Below are 17,754 nucleotides of genomic sequence, written 5' to 3'. Positions count from 1 at the left end.
ACAATATGGTGATAAAGTAGGCCGATGTACCAACTTCCACCTCCCAGAACCAAAGTGTATTAAAAACTAATTTTAAGAACCATCATCTGGAAAAACCAACTTTGGATGCAACTAAGAGGACTCTTCAGCCAAGGAACACTGAAGAAGCCACACCGAGACTGGTAGGAAAATTGGAAATGCAGAGAGGGCTGCCCAGCTCCCCAGAGTGAACAGCAGCCGGGAGAGACTCACGTGGTGGGAAATGAGTTTAGCAGAGAGGGGAGGGTCCTGAGTCCCAGGAACAAAGCCCCAGCCTGCATCCCCAGAGCCTAGAAGAGGCATATGGACATTATTTAGCTGCAAAACAAGTCAGGATACTGTTTGTGAGAAAAAGACAGATTTTTCAGACCCAGGATTCTTCTTAAAGGGACCACGCAGAAAACCTCTCTCACAACCCCCAACCTGAGGCTCTGGGGGATGGGGAGAGAGGAGAGGACCGGAGTAGCAGGAAGAGAGTGTAATCTAGGGCACTGTGAAGAACACTTTGAGGAACAGCCACCCTAACCCCTAGGCTGAGTCACTCCCCAAATCTGAAGCAAATATATATTTCCCCTGGAAACAGCAATATCAGCAAAGAAAATCAGGACACCAACCAAACAAGCTCTCCTGTGGCACTCAGAGCAGAGTTACTTAGAAGGAAGAAGCTTTCAGGACTACAGTATGGAATGTTAAGGTCTGAGCTACAGTGCTTCCACCCACACAGCTGAGGGCTTGCTGGAAGGCAGGTGGCAGTGGAACGCGGATTGTGGTTCCATTGGCAAGGGCAGAAGCTGGCTCACAAAGACTGAGGCCTGGGCATGAACTCAGTCTTGCCCAGCGGGAGCAGAGAGGATGTGCAAAAGTAGTCAGGCTCACTTGCGGGCCTCCTGCAATCCTGCCTGCAGGGAGAAGCGTGAGAATTCTGGAAGCGGCGGAGACCTGCCTCTGAGCAAGGGCACGTGGTCATGGGCATGCAGCCTCCCCTGGCCCACGGAGCTGAGGCTAGCTGCCCAACACAGGCACTGGATCCTGTCATGAAGTGGGGCGAAAGCCCAGAAAAGGTGGAGTCCCATGACTGAGCACAGGTGCGTAGCCCCACCCAGCCAAAGGAGCCAAGGCTTGCAACAGACCTGAACAGGCTTCTCCATGGGGGTGGGGCAAAAGCTTGGAAAAAGGCAGAGCCCCACAGCTGAGCAAATGTTCTCACCCCTGCCTGCAGTGCTGAGGCTTGTGACTGGGGGCATGGTGCATAACCCACCTATAAGGGCAGGGCAAAGGCTGAGGCAGCCGAGGCTTGATGACGCAGGAATGTGATCACAGCCCCTCCTGTGGAGGAGAGGCAGAAACCACAGCAACAGCCCCAGTGGGTTGGCATTGGTAATGTCCATACCCAATCGCTCTAGGCAGCAGAGAAAGAGAGGGTGGTGGGCCTTCAGGCAGATCACACCTAGGGAACACAGAGTCAACACCTATTGGACTCCAGAGGCCAAAACCTTCTTAAACACAGACAAAATGTGAAGGCAGAGAAATGCAACACAAATGAATCAAGAGAAATCCCAAGGAAAGGAACTGAATGAGTCAGATATAACCAAATTACCAAATGCAGAGTTTAAAATAATGATTGTAAGGATGTTCAAAGATCTTAGAAAAACAATAGATGGTCATTACAAACACCTAAATAAAGACATACCAAATATAAAAATAAAAAGACATTGAAATAATACAATAAAATCACTAAGACATGACAAATACAATATTAGAAATGAAGACCACAATGTAAGCAATTAAAAGCAGGATGGATGAAGCTGACAATTGAATCAGTGACTTAGAGGATATGATAAATGAAGGCACAGAAGCAGAGCAGAAAGAAGAAAAAAGACTCAAAAAGTTTGAGAAAACTCTGAGAGATCTCTGTGACAACATGAAGAGAAATAACATCCACATCAAAGGGGTTCCTGAAGAAGAAGAGAAAGAACAAGGGATAGAGACTTTGTTCAATCATATCATAGCTGAAAACTTCTCTAAGTTAAGGCAGGAAAATGTTTCACAAGTTCAAGAAGCACAGAAAACTCCATTAAAGAAAACCCAAAGAATTCTACACCAAGACATACCATAATGCAAATACCAAAGCTAAGTGATAAAGAGAAAATATAAAAAGTTGCTAGAGAAAAAAAAGGCTATCACCTACAAAGGAGCCCCCATAAGGATGATATCCGACTTCTCAACAGAAACACTTGAAAACAGAAGGGAATGGCATGAAATATTCAAAGTATTGCAGAACAGGAGCCTACAACCAAGATTACTTTATCCAGCAAGGCTATTGTTTAAAATTGAAGGAGAAATAAAAAGCTTCCCAGAAAAAAAAAAAAAAAAAAAACTCAAGAAATTCACTACAACCAAACAAATGCTGCAAGAAATGCTAAGGGGTCTTTTGTAAACAGATCAAAGGGGAAAAAGAATATACCAAAAAAGGAATACAGCTTTAAAGAATAAAATGGCAATAAACAAATACATATCAATAATAACCTTAAATGTAAATGGATTAAATAATTCAATCAAAAGACAAAGGGTAGCTGCCTGAATAAGAAAACAAGACCTTACACATGCTGTCTACAAGAGATAAACCTAAAACAAAAGATGCACATAGACTGAAGGTAAAAGGATGGAAAAAAATATTTCATGAAAATGGAAGTGAAAAAAAGGCTGGGGTAGCAATACTTATATCAGACAAAACAAACTTTAATACAAAGGCTATACTAAGAGATAAAAAAGTCACTAAATAATAAAGGGAGCAATCCAACAGGAAGATATAATCATTATGAATATCTATGCACCTAATATAGGAGCACCTAAATTGTAAAGCAGACTTTGATGGATATCAAGGGTGAGATCAACAGCAATACTATAATAGCAGGGGATTTTAATACCCTAATACATCACTAGATAGATCCTCAAGAAAGAAAATTAACAAAGAAACAGCAGACTTAGTGGAAACACTAGATCAAATTGATTTAATAAATATCTTTAGAACATTTGACCCTAAAGCATCAGAATATACATTCTTTTCAAGTGCTCATGGTACATTCTCTAAAATAGACCACATATTGGGCACAAAAGTGATCTCAACAAATTTTTTTTTTAATAAATTTTTATTAATGGTAATGGGATGACATTAATAAATCAGGGTACATATATTCAAAGAAAACATGTCTAGGTTATTTTGTCATCAAATTATGTTGCAAACCCCTCGCCCAAAGTCAGATTGTCCTCTGTCACCCTCTATCTAGTTCTCTGTGCCCCTCCCCCTCCCCCTAAATCTCTCCCTCCCTCCCTCTGATGTCCTCCCTCCCCCCCCACACTTGGTAACCACCACACTCTTGTCCATGTCTCTTAGTCTCATTTTTATGTTCCACCAATGTATGGAATCATGTAGTTCTTGTTTTTTTCTGATTTGCTTATTTCACTCCTTATAATGTTATCAAGATCCCACCATTTTGCTGTAAATGATCTGATGTCATCATTTCTTATGGCTGAGTAGTATTCCATAGTGTATATGTGCCACATCTTCTTTATCCAGTCTTCTATTGAAGGGCTTTTTGGTTGTTTCCATGTCTTGTCCACTGTGAACAGTGCTGCAATGAACATGGGGCTACATGTGTCTTCACGTATCAATGTTTCTGAGGTTTTGGGGTATATACCCAGTAGAGGGATTGCTGGGTCATAAGGTAGTTCTATTTGCACTTTTTTGAGGAACCAACATACTTTCCTCCATAATGGTTGTACTACTTTACAGTCCCACCAACAGTGAATGAGGGTTCCTTTTTCTCCACACCCTCTCCAACATTTGCTATTACCCGTCTTGTTGATAATAGCTAATCTAACAGGAGTGAAGTGGTATCTCATTGTAGTTTTGATTTGCATTTCTCTAATAACTAATGAAGCTGAGCATCTTTTCATATATCTGTTGGCCATTTGTATCTCTTCCTGGGAGAAGTGTCTGTTCATGTCTTCTTCCCATTTTTTTATTGGATTGTTTGTTTGTTTGTTGTTGAGTTTTATGAGTTCTTTGTAAATTTTGGATATTAGGCCCTTATCTGAGCTGTCGTTTGAAAATATCAGTTCCCATATAGTTGGCTGTCTGTTTATTTTGATATCAGTTTTTCTTGCTGAGCAAAAACTTTTTATTCTGATGTAGTCCCATTCATTTATCTTTGCCTTCACTTCTCTTGCCATTGAAGTCAAGTTCATAAAATGTTCTTTAAAACCCAGGTCCATGATTTTAGTACCTATGTCTTCTTCTATGTACTTTATTGTTTCAGGTCTTATATTTAGGTCTTTGATCCATTTTGAATTAATTTTAGTACACGGGGACAGGCTGTAGTCGAGTTTCATTCTTTTGCATGTGGCTTTCCAGTTTTCGCAACACCATTTGTTGAAGAGGCTTTCTATTCTCCATTGTGTGTTGTTGGCCCCTTTATCAAAGATTATTTGACCATATATATGTGGTTTTATTTCTGGGCTTTCTATTCTGTTCCATTGGTCTGAGTGTCTATTTTTTTGCCAATACCATGCTGTTTTGATTATCGTGGCCCTATAATATAGTTTAAAGTCAGGTATTGTAATGCCCCAGCTTCATTCTTTTTCCTTAGGATTGTTTTGGCTATTCGGGGTTTTTTATAGTTCCATATAAATCTGATGATTTTTTGTTCCATTTCTTAAAAAATCTCATAGGGATTTTGATGGGAATTGCAATAAATTTGTATATTGCTTTGGGTAATATGGCCATTTTGATTATATTTATTCTTCCTATCCAAGAACAAGGAATATTTTTCCATCTCATTGTATCTTTTTCGATTTCCCTTAACAATGCTTTGTAATTTTCATTATATAGGTCCTTTACGTTCTTTGTTATGTTTATTCCTAGGTATTTTATTTTTTTTGTTGCAATCGTGAAGGGGATTATTTTTTTGAGTTCGTTTTCTAATATTTCATTGTTGGCATATAGAAAGGCTATGGACTTTTGTATGTTAATTTTGTATCCTGCGACCTTACTGTATTGGTTTATTGTTTCTAATAATCTTTTTGTGGAGTCCTTCGGGTTTTCGATGTATAGGATCATATCATCAGCAAAAAGTGATAGCTTTACTTCATCTTTTCCGATATGGATGCCTTTTATTTCTTTGTCTTGTCTGATTGCTCTGGCCAGAACTTCTAGCACCACGTTGAATAAGAGTGGAGAGAGTGGACACCCCTGTCTTGTTCCTGATTTAAGGTAGAAAGTCCTCAGTTTTATGCCGTTTAATAGGATGTTGGCTGATGGTTTATCATATATGGCCTTTATCATGTTGAGATATTTTCCTTCTATACCCATTTTGTTGAGAGTCTTAAACATAAAATTGTGTTGTATTTTATCAAAAGCCTTTTCTGCATCTATTGATAAGATCATGTGGTTTTTGTTCTTTGTTTTGTTGATATGGTGTATTACGTTAACCGTTTTGTGTATGTTGAACCATCCTTGAGATTCTGGGATGAATCCCACTTGATCATGATGTATTATTTTTTTAATATGTTGTTGTATTCGGTTTGCCAGTATTTTGTTTAGTATTTTAGCATCTGTATTCATTAGAGATATTGGTCTGTAGTTTTCTTTCTTTGTGCCATCCTTGCCAGGTTTTGGTATGAGGGTTATGTTGGCCTCATAAAATGTGTTTGGAAGTATTGCTTCTTCTTCAATTTTTTGGAAGACTTTGAGTAGAATAGGAACCAAGTCTTCTTTGAATGTTTGATAGAATTCACTAGTATAACCGTCTGGGCCTGGACTTTTATTTTTGGGGAGGTTTTTAATAGTTTTTTCTATTTCCTCCCTGCTGATTGGTCTGTTTAGGCTTTCTGCTTCCTCATGACTCAGTCTAGGAAGGTTGTATTGTTCTAGGAATTTATCCATTTCTTCTAGATTGTTGTATTTGGTGGCATATAATTTTTCATAGTATTCTACAATAATTCTTTGTATTTCTATGATGTCTGTGGTGATCTCTCCTCTTTCATTTTGGATTTTATTTATTTGAGTCCTGTGTCTTTTTTCCTTGGTGAGTCTTGCCAAGGGTTTGTCAATTTTGTTGATCTTTTCAAAGAACCAGCTCCTTGTTTTATTGATTTTTTCTATAGTTTTTCTGTTCTCTATTTCATTTATTTCTGCTCTGATTTTTATTATCTCCTTTCTTCGGCTGGTTTTGGGTTGTCTTTGTTCTTCTTTTTCTAGTTCCTTAAGGTGTGAAGTTAAGTGGTTTACTTCGGCTCTCTCTTGTTTGTTCATATAGGCCTGAAGTGATATGAACTTTCCTCTTATTACTGCTTTTGCTGCATCCCAGAGATTCTGATATGCCGTATTTTCATTTTCATTTGTCTGTATATATCTTTTGATTTCTGCGCTTATTTCTTCTTTGACCCATTCATTTTTTAGAAGTATGTTGTTTAGTTTCCACATTTTTGTGGGTTTTTCCCCCTCTTTTTTGCAGTTGAATTCTAGTTTCAAGGCTTTATGATCAGAGAATATGCTTGGTACAATTTCAATTTTTCTAAATTTGCTGATATTGTCTTTGTGGCCCAACATATGGTCAATTCTTGAGAATGTTCCATGTACACTAGAGAAAAATGTATACTCTGTCGCTTTGGGATGAAGTGTCCTGTAGATGTCTATCATATCCAGGTGTTCTAGTATTTCGTTTAAGGCCACTATATCTTTATTGATTCTCTGTTTGGATGACCGATCTAGAGCCATCAGCGGTGTATTGAGGTCTCCAAGTATGATTGTATTTTTATTAGTTTTTGTTTTAAGGTCAATAAGTAGCTGTCTTATATATTTTGGTGCTCCTTGGTTTGGTGCATATATATTAAGGATTGTTATGTCTTCTTGATTCAACTTCCCCTTAATCATTATGAAATGACCATTTTTGTCTCTGAGTACTTTTTCTGTCTTGTAGTCAGCATTATTAGATATGAGTATTGCTACACCTGCTTTTTTTTGGGTGTTGTTTGCTTGTAGTATTGTTTTCCAGCCTTTCACTTTGAATTTGTTTTTATCCTTGTTGCTTAGATGTGTTTCTTGTAGGCAGCATATAGTTGGATTTTCTTTTTTAATCCATTCTGCTACTCTGTGTCTTTTTATTGGTAAGTTTAATCCATTTACATTTAGTGTAATTATTGACACTTGTGGGTTCCCTATTGCCATTTTATAAATTGATTTCTGTTAGTTTTGTATCTAGTTTGATTCTTCTCTTTTGTTTTTCTATCATTTGTTTTTGTTTGTTTGTGTTCCATACTTCTTTCCTCTGTTGCTACCTTTTTTAAGTCAAGTGTTTTTGTGGTGGTTTTTTTAAGGGTGGTTACCATTAAGTAATGAAAAGGGTACCTACCGTATTCATTGTAGTACCCTATCTTATAAGTATTTCTGCACTTCATCATCCTTTGCTACTGTTAATCTCCATCCTCTCCCCCCTTTTTTTCCTTTGTTGTCACAGTTTAAGTTTGGTTTTATTGTATTCTTGGTGGAGCTGTTACTTGTGGTGTTGTTTTCTTTTGTTCTTTCAATCTGGTTGGAAAACCCCCCTTAGTATTTCCTGGAGTGGGGGCTTTCTGTTGATAAATTCTCTCATCTTTTCTGTATTTGTGAATGTTTTTATATCTCCTTCATACCTGAAGGATAACTTTGATGGGTATAGTATTCTTGGCTGAAAGTTCCTCTCTTTCAGGGCTTTAAATATTTTGGTCCACTCTCTTCTAGCTTGTAGAGTTTCTGCTGAGAAATCTGATGATAATCTAATAAGCCTTCCTTTATATGTTGTACTCTTCTTTTCCCTGGCTGCCTTGAGAATTTTTTCTTTGTCTTTGGTTTGTGTCATCTTTATTATGATGTGCCTTGGAGTGGGTTTGTTGGGGTTATGAAAACTTGGTGTTCTGTTTGCTTCTTGAATTTGAGGCTTTAGTTCCTTCCACAGGCTTGGGAAGTTCTCATCTATTATTTCTTTGAGTATATTCTCCATTCCATTTTCTTTCTCTTCTCCCTCTGATTTACCTATTATTCTTATGTTATTCTTTCTGATGGAGTCAGACAATTCCTGTAGGGCTCTCTCATTTGTTATTATTTTTGAGTCTCTTTCTTCTTCTCTCTGTTGTGCCTCAAGTTGTTTGTCTTCTATTTCACTAATCCTATCTTCAATCTGGGCTGTTCTGTTAGCTAAGCTTGTTACCTCGTTTTTCAGCTCGTGAATTGAGTTTTTCATTTCTGTTTGATTTGTTTTTATAGTTTCAATTTCCTTGGTAATATATTCTTTGTGTTCATTGAGTTGTTTTCTGATCTCCCTATATTGCCTTTCTGTGTTTTCTTGTATATCTCTGAGTATTTTTAAGATTTCTATTTTAAATTCTCTGTCATTTAGCTCCAAGACTTCCAATATGTTAAGTCTTTTCTCCATAGATTTTTCCACATCTATTTGTGTTACCTCTCTTTCTTTTGTATCCATAATATTCGATTTCCTCTTTCTTATCGGCATCTGAGTGTGGTCTTATTGATAGCACTAATTAGAATTAATAACGAGTAAAAAGAAAAAAAAAATTAAAAGGTAAAACACCCCACAAAATAAAACAGTAATAATTTATTATTTCCCCCTTTTTTTCTTTCTCCTCTTTTCCTCTTCTCCCCTCCTCAGGGAAATATCATGCCTATAATGGAGGGCCTGATTTGGGGTGAAGAGTTCAAGGGGCAAAAAAAAGGGAGTAGGGACTTACTAAATGCAAAAAAAAAAAAAAAAAGGAAGAAAATCTTAGACAACATAAGATGATTTGCTTGTAAGTGATGGTCAACTAAGAGATATAATGAGAGGAATAAGAGGGAATCAGAAAAAAGGACCAAAAAAGAATAATAAAGAAGAAAAAATAAAAATAATAAGTAAAAATCTGTTGTATTAAGTGGAGTGAAGACTAAATACAATGGAGACCTTGGGTTGGGAGGACCCAAAATGCCACAAAAATAAACATACAAGAGAAATAAATAAAAACAAAAGCAAAAAAGAGAAATAAAGCCAAAAAAAAGCCTTGAATCCCAAATTAACTAATTTGTTTGTGATTGAGGATTATATGGGAGGAAAGTAAAATGAGAAAAGAAAAAACGAATAGAAAGGAAAAAATAAGAAAAATAGAAAAACGAAGGGAGAAATAAAATAGGAGGAGAAAAAAACAAAATAAAGCAAGACAAAAAAAAACAAAAAAAAAACAAAAGAGGAGAGAGTGAGAGTTAAGTGTTTTTGAGTATAACCTTAAAGGAGGGTGAGGATGAAGAAGAAAAATAAAATGCAACACTCATGGGTAGTGTAGTTCAAGAAAGGGGAAGCATAAGATGGGCAGAGAATAGAAGGACCGAGGTGGAGGAAATAAAGGCAAAAAGATAGAAGAAACAAACAACAACAACAACAAAAAAAAAATTAGTGGATCAAGTTGTAAAGTCTGTGGGTTTTTCTTGATTTTGAGAGGTTAACTTCTTCCTTTTTCTTTTCTCTCCCTCTTCCTAGTCGGTGACTCTGTACCCAAGGCTCTGCCCCTGTGTCACTCTTAGGTAGGGATTTGCAGTTGATGGGATTCTATGGCAATGTCATATAATTGGCTTTAGTCTTGCTGGAAGTAAAGGCTTGTTGGCGTTTGCAGGGTCCAACGTTTGCTTTCCTGGATTCTCTCTCCTAGTCCCCCCTTTCTGAATTAGCAGCCTGGTGATCCAGCTATAAGGCTGCAACTGCTTCTGCCTGGGGAGTAAGAGGCTCAAAGAGCTGGGAAATCCCCACTCTATCCCCACTCAGTGCAAGGCTTTGGGAAAGGCTCTGAGAGTCAGGGCCTCCAGTGTAATCAGGCGGGGGTGGGAGTCAATTGTTGTCAAGGTGACTGTTCAGCGCCTATCATTTAGTTGGACCTCTCAACCCAGGCTTTCCACACTTTGTAGCCTGTTTTTGCAGGGAAGAAGAGGCACTAGTCTCTGCTTACGACTAGTGTAGTATAGACCTTATTATCTGCCAAGTCCTTCTTGTTAGCGTTTATCCCTGAATATGGAGGCTCTATCAATCAGAAGTTGCCCCCGCCCCTTTAGCGAGAGGCACTAAAAAATATCATGCCTCTTGTCTTGGATCGCTGAACTGAGAGAGATCTTATCAATTAGAACCGAGGGTGCGCAGATTTTATGGGTTAAGCTAATTTCAGTGATTGGGTCGCAGCTGTGCTTCCGAAGGTATTTTAGGCTGCCTGCGCGCTCCCCTCCCCCAACGCTTGATTGTTAGCTTGAATGGCTGGGTGAGGTGCCCCGCCCACGGAGAGAATCTCCCAAGCCTCTCCCGCTCGCCCCGCCACTGGTGGCTGGACTGCACCAGGCGCAGGATAATGGAGCCCCCTGGGTGTGCGGGCCAGCAGGGCGCCCTGGGCGCGTGGAATGCCCAAGGCACGCGCGCGAATGGGGCGCTCCGGGCACCGGTGGCCAGCGACCCCCACTCGCAGTGTGCGGGCCGCTGGGAACGTCAGCGGTGCTCAACCGGACCGGGCGCGCGCGTGGCGGTTCACTGCGGCCGCTCACGGTGGTGGCTCGCGGCGGCCGCTCGCGGTGGCTCGCGGTTCCCAAGTATATGGGCTGACTCACCGCAGGCGCACTCCCTCGCGGCTTGAATGAGCGTCGCTGCTGCGATAGCTTCCTCCACACCCTCGTCTCTCAGATTCAAGTGATAACAGTCCTTTTCCTTTCAGTTTGTGTGGAACTCCGGAATGCTCCGAGGATAAATTTTTCTGTTTCTAGTTGATAAATTTGTTGTGATTTAGGGGAGAGCTGTCGGACGCGCTTCTCACGGCGCCATTTCCGTGACGTCACTCGATCTCAACAAATTTAAGAAGATTGAAATCATATCAAGCATTTTCTCTGGTCATAATGGCATGAAACTAGAAATCAACCACAACAGAAAAACTTAAAAATACTCAAATACTTGGAAAGTAAGTAGCATATTATGAAATAATGAATGGGTTAACAATAAGATAAAAGAAGAAATAAAAAAATTCTCAGAAACAAATGATATAGAGCATACAAAAACTCAAAATTTATGGAACACAACCAAAGCAGTCCTGAGAGGAAAGTTTATAGCATTATAGGCATTCCTTAATAAGCTAGAAAAAGCTCAAATAAACAACTTGACCCTGCATCTAAAGGAAGTAGAAAAAGAACAGTAAGTAAAGCCCAGAGGTAGTAGAAGGAAGGAAATAATAAAGATCAGAGCAGAAATAAATGACATAGAGACTAAAGAAACAATACAGAGGATCAATGAAACCAAGAGCTAGTTCTTTGAAAGGGTAAACAAAATCAATCAACCCTTAACCAGACTCACCAAGAAAAAAAAATTAGAAAAGAGAGTGGAGAAATAACAACTGACACAACAGAAATACAAAATATTGTAAGAAAATATTATGAGGAACTGTATGCCAAAAAACTAGACAACCTAGATGAAATGGACAAATTCCTTGAAACATATAATCTTCCAAAAATTAACCTGGAAGAATCAGAAAACCTAAACAGACTGATTACACCAAATGAGATCAAAACAGTTATCAAAAAACTCTCAAAGAAGAAAAGTGCAGGGCCTGATGGCTTCACAAGTGAATTCTACCAAATATTCAAAGAAGAACTAACTTCTATCCTTCTCAAGCTATTTCAAAAAATTGAAGAGGAAGGAAGACTTCCAAGTTTCTTTTATGAGGGGAGCATAATCCTGATTATAAAACCAGGCAAAGACAATACAAAAAAAGGAAATTATAAGCCAATATCCCTGTTGAATTTAGATGCTAAAATCCTCAACAAAATATTAGCAAACCAGATCCAGCAATATATTTAAAAAATCATAAACCATGATCAAGTGGGATTTATTCTGGGGAGGCAAGGCTGGTGCAATATTCGCAAATCAATCAATGTGATTCATCACATAAACAAAAGGAAGGAGAAAAACCACACGATAATTTCAATAGATGCAGAAAAAGCATTTGATAAAATCCAGCACCCATTCATGATCAAAGCTCTCAGCAAAGTGGGAATACAGGGAACATACCTCAACATGATAAAGGCCATCTATGACAAACCTACAGCCAACATCATACTCAATGGGCAAAAATTAAAAGCAATCCCCTTAAGATCAGGAATAAAGCAGGGGTGCCCCCTTTCACCACTCTTATTCAACATAGTTCTCGAAGTCCTAGCCACAGCAATCAGACAAGAAGAAGAAATAAAAGACATCCATGTTGGAAAAGAAGAAATAAACTATCATTATTTGCAGATGATATGATATTGTATACAGAAAACCCTAAATTCTCAATCAAAAAACTACTGGACCTGATAAATAAATTCAGCAAGGTGGCAGGATATAAAATTAATACTCAGAAATCAGAGGTATTTTTATACATTAACAATGAACTGTCAGAAAGAGAAATTAAGGAAACAATCCCCTTCACTATTGCAACCAAAAATATAAAGTACCTAGAAATGAATTTAACCAGGGAGATTAAAGACTTGTACTCAGAAAATTATAAAACATTGAAAAAGAAATCAAGGAAGATACAAAAAAGTGGAAACATATACCGTGCTCATGTTAGGAAGAAAAAACATCATTAAAATGTCTATATTACACAAAGCAATTTATAAATTCAATGCAATACCAATTAAAATACCAATGACCTACTTCAAAGATATAGAACACATATTCCAAAAATTTATATGGAATCAAACAAGAATACGAATAGCCTCAGCAATCTTGAAGGGGAAGAATAAAGTGGGAGGCATCACACTTTCTGATATCAAGTTATATTACAAGGCCATTGTACTCAAAACAGCCTGGTACTGGCATAAGAACAGGCATATAGATCAATGGAACAGAACAGAGAACCCAGAAATAAACCCACACCTTTATGGACAACTGATATTTGACAAAGAGGTAAGAGCATACAATAGATTAAAGATAGCCTCTTTAACAAATGGTGCTGAGAAAATTGGACATCTACCTGTAAAAATATGAAGCTAGACCACCAACTTACACTGTTCACAAAAATAAACTCAAAATGGATAAAAGACTTAAATGTAGGCCATAAAACTATAAGTATCTTAGAAGAAAACATAGGCAGTAAGCTCTCTGATATCTCTCCCAGCAATATATATACCGATTTATCTCCAAGGGCAAGTGAAATAAAAGACAGGATAAACAAATGAGTCTGTATTAAACTAAAAATCTTTTGCACAACTAAAGACAATAAGAACAGAATAAAAAGACAAACTACACAATGGGAGAACATATTTGACAATATGTCTGATAAGGGGTTAATAACCAAAATTTATAAAGAACTTGTTAAAACTCAATACTAGGAAGACAAACAATGCAATGAAAAAATGGGCAAAAGAAATGAATAGACACTTCTCCAAAGAAGACATACAGGTGGCCAATACGCATATGAAAAAAATGCTCAACGTCACTATTTATCAGAGAAATGCAAAATAAAACCACAATGAGATATATCATCTCACACCAGTCAGAATGGCGCTCATCAACAAAACAACACAAAATAAGTGCTGCCGAGAATGTGGAGAAAAGGGAACCCTCCTGCACTGATGGTGGGAAAGCATACTGGTGCAGCCACTGTGGAAAACAGTATGGAGATTCCTCAAGAAATTAAAAATCATACTGCCTTTTGACACAGCTATCCCACTTTTAGGAATATATCCCAAGAACACCATAGCAGTGTTTGAAAGAAGAAATCTATCCCCATGTTTATGGCAGTGTTGTTCACAATAGCAAAGATCTGGAAACAGCCCAAGTGTCCATCAGTGGATGATTGGATTAAAAAGCTTTGGTATATATACATTATGGAATACTACTCAGCCATAAGAAATGATGACATTGGACCATTTACAACAACATGGATGGACCTTGACAACATTATACTGAGCGAAATAAGTAAATCAGAAATAACTAAGAACTATATGATTCTATACATAGGTGGGACATAAAAATGAGACTCAGAGACATGGACAAGAGTGTGGGGGTTACGGAGTGGGGGGAGGAGAGGGAGGTGTTGGGGGAGGGGAGGGGCGCAAAAAAAAACAGAAGGTGACGGAAGACAATTGGACTTTGGGTGATGGGTATGCAACATAATCAAATGTCAAAATAACCCGGAGCTCTTGTCACTGAACATATGTACCCTGATTTATCAATGTCACCCCATTAAAATTAATAATAATAATTTTTTAAAAATTTGGTTAGCAGGGCCCTGGCTTGTTGGCTCAGTGGTAGAGCATCGGCCTGGTGTGCGGGGACCTGGGTTTGATTCCCGGCCAGGGCACATAGGAGAAGCTCCCATTTGCTTCTCCACCCCCACCCCCTCCTTCCTCTCTGTCTCTCTCTTTCCCTCCCGCAGCCAAGGCTCCATTGGAGCAAAGATGGCCTGGGCGCTGGGGATGGCTCCTTGGCCTCTGCCCCAGGCGCTAGAGTGGCTCTGGTCAGGGCAGAGCGACGCCCCGGAGGGGCAAAGCATCACCCCCCGGTAGGCAGAGCCTCGCCCCTGGTGGGCGTGCCAGGTGGATCCCGGTCGGGAGCTTGCGGGAGTCTGTCTGACTGTCTCTCCCCGTTTCCAGCTTCAGAAAAATACAAAAAAAAAAAAAATTGATTAGCAGTGTACCAGTGTAGATGCTTACTTCCCCTACCTCAATCCCTCCAAGCACAAACTTAGAAAAGGCATAGGCATAATAAATCTGTTTTAGTTGAGTAAGTTATTCCATAAAAATAAAATTTTAAAAAAAAGGAACTTACCGGTGCCTCAAATATCATAATGCAAGACATATCAAAAACAATTAATGTGGGAAATATTATTGCCAAAATTATCACCATGGTGGAGGTGGGATGTCTTGGCAATTGGGAGTAGACACACAGATGTCACTTCCAAACTCATTCCTGAGTCTCCTGCCCTTCCTTTGCTCACCTGAGTGTCAGCTCCATCTCAACCTGCTTTGATGTAAAGGCAATTCCAACTTCCCCTCTCAGATTCTAGACACAACAATTCATATCTATCTCCTATCACTTCTTCTTGTGCCACTTGAACCAATTTCTAGGCTCACTTTGTATGTGAGGTGAGTGATTTTCAATCTTTTTTATCTCATGGCAAGTCAGTGCCCCTGACTAAATAATCGGGTGTTGTGTGTTTTGAAATTTTTTGTAACACACCAGTTGAAAAATTTTCCCTTAGTTTATCTCTCTCTCTCTTGTTTTTCCTCCTTGTTTTCTTTTCTTCCTCCCTCCCTCCTTGTTTCTCTGTCACACCAACTAAGTCTCACCATTTTGCTCACCCCTCCCTCCATGTTTGTGGACCTTCTGCTCCCATTTCCGGCCAGGTCTAGTTCTTTCTCACCCCAGTGGAGGACGATGTCCTGGCCTCCCAGGCTGCTGTGCTTTACTTGGCAATTCAGGTTAGCCTCCTCCCCAGCCACAACGTCCAGGGTTACTCAGAGATACAACATCTTGTCAGCATTGGGTAGGATGTCACCTTGACGAGTTCCTGGATGCTCCTGCTCACCCCTCATCCACATCACCGGTACAGGTTTGGGGTAAAATCCTGAGACATGGCACACCAGCAGCAGATGAGCAGGCAGAGGAGGGGGGCCACTGAAAAGCCAGGCCTCGGGCTTCACTGGGGCAGAAAGGAGCAGGACAGTGTTACATTATGACACTAATCAAGAACATAGGGATTCAGGAACCCGCAAGTTTGGACATTAACCTCTCCCATTGTTTTGGAATCCAAACTATTTATTGATGAAGCCTCTCTCTTCTTAGGTAATCCCAACCTTTGAATTCAAAGAGGTGGTGGAAAGTGAAATAGAAGGGTCTTGGAGAGAAAAAAGGCAAACCTTGTCTCTGCAGTTCCACCTTCTCTGCATCAAGAACACCAAGAGATATTGGGTTCAGATCTTTAAGAGGAGCTTCTCTATGATACTAGAGACCTTCATATTGAGAGTATAGTGTACAGAACCTCTGTGCTTTGCTGCCACCTCTCTGGCAGGTGTGCACATGTCATTCTGGAAGTTCAGGAAATCCACTCCTAAAGCTGCCCTGAGGAAGCTTCTCTCTCCCCAGTATGCAGCTCAGTGCTGGCTATACCCTGAACCTTAAAGGGATCAGAATAAAAGAAAAACAAGGAAAAAGAATTTTTAAAGCCAACAAGAAGAAAAGGGATGGAGAAACAACCTAAAGTTGTTTTGGAAGATTTGGAAGGGAAAAAAGCTCAGAGATATGAAATAATGAGCCAAAAACCAATCCAGTTCTGTCATGTGCCACACAATGACTTTTCAGTAAACAACAAACCACATAGAAGATGGTAGTCCCATAGATTATAATGAAGCTGAACAATTTCTATTTGCCTAGTTACATCATAGCCATCATAACAGCATAATGCATTGCTCATATTTCTGTGGTCCTTCTGGGGTAACCAAACCCACTTTGCTGGGGTAACTGAATAACAGTGTAATATGTACAGTACATAATGTTTGATAATTATAATAAATGATGCTCCTGGTTTATGTGTTTATTTTATAGTTAATAATTTTAAAAAGTACTATTCCTACTTACAGAAAAATAACTTTGCCGTATAACACTATGCCATGTTATACTAGCAATATCCTTATCCTCTTGTGTTTACTGCATCTCTTGATTAGATAACTTTCTCTTATGCTTGATTTAATTCTCTCTCTATATATATATATGTTTTGTACAGTAATATCTCTGTAAGATTGTAGCCTTGGAGCTATAAAACATACCATATAGCCTAGGTGTGTCTTAGGTTATCTTATCTATGTTTGCTTAAGTGCACTCTATGATAGTTACACAACTATAAAATTGTCTAGCAGTGTATTTCTCAGAACATGTTCTCAATATAACAGGTGTATGACTGTATTGCATAGATTTTTAAAAAACCTATTGATCGACTGATTGATTGAGACATAGATGCATAAATAAATAGATAGGTAGATCGATAGATAGAGAAATATCAATCTTTTATGCCTACATTCGTGCACCCATTGATTGAGTCATTTATATGCCCTCACTGGGGATTGAACCTGCAACTTTAGCGTATCAGGATAATTCTCTAACAATGAGCTACCTAACCAGGGCTATCCAAAAATTTTTCAATAAGAAGAAAAAAGGAGAAAAGAATACATATCATAAATGGTGGGGAATTGCTGTTGTAAATAATTATAGTAGGTACAAAGAAAGAAGGGGATAATGTGAGGATCAGGGTGGTGAATTCAGGAGTAAGTACACATTCCAGGATGAATGGGAGAATTACATTGAGAGGAGGGGTAGATATGAGATGCTTGAGGAAATGGACTTAAAACAAAGGAAGTCATACTTTATTTCACTTAGGTATAAAGTAGGAAAAATGAGGACTTTTTGCTTGGGGTTTAAGAGAAAAATGTTATATACAAACAAAGGGTGGTTATTATCAGACAAGAATGCAAGAAGCAGGAAGAATTTGAAGTACTTTGTGTAGGTATGGAGTCTAAGAGGAAGACCGCTCTAGAGAAGTGTCTGCATACAGTTGAATAAACTGGACAGGAGGAGTGAAAGAAAGATCCTGAGATACAGTAGCATGAATGGGGGGGGGGAGGCATTGGTAATCTCCCCAGAGCAGACA

The 17,754-nt window shown here is 38.9% G+C and overlaps 1 protein-coding gene and 1 pseudogene across 1 annotated transcript in view; one reads left to right on the top strand and one right to left on the bottom strand.

Annotated features, from left to right (window-relative positions):
- LOC136330543 (T-cell surface glycoprotein CD1b-2-like) overlaps positions 1-17,754 on the top strand; it is a 190,541-nt gene that overhangs the window by 32,746 nt on the left and 140,041 nt on the right. The gene's annotated exons all lie outside the window — the stretch shown is intronic.
- Positions 11,137-17,754, bottom strand: part of LOC136328637 (T-cell surface glycoprotein CD1b-2-like) — a 47,613-nt pseudogene continuing 40,995 nt past the window's right edge.

This window comes from Saccopteryx bilineata, chromosome 3 (genome assembly GCF_036850765.1).
Source record: "Saccopteryx bilineata isolate mSacBil1 chromosome 3, mSacBil1_pri_phased_curated, whole genome shotgun sequence".
Taxonomy (NCBI): domain Eukaryota; kingdom Metazoa; phylum Chordata; class Mammalia; order Chiroptera; family Emballonuridae; genus Saccopteryx; species Saccopteryx bilineata.
The sequence above is the reverse complement of the archived record's forward strand: the minus strand, read 5'-3'. Positions and strand labels throughout refer to the sequence as shown.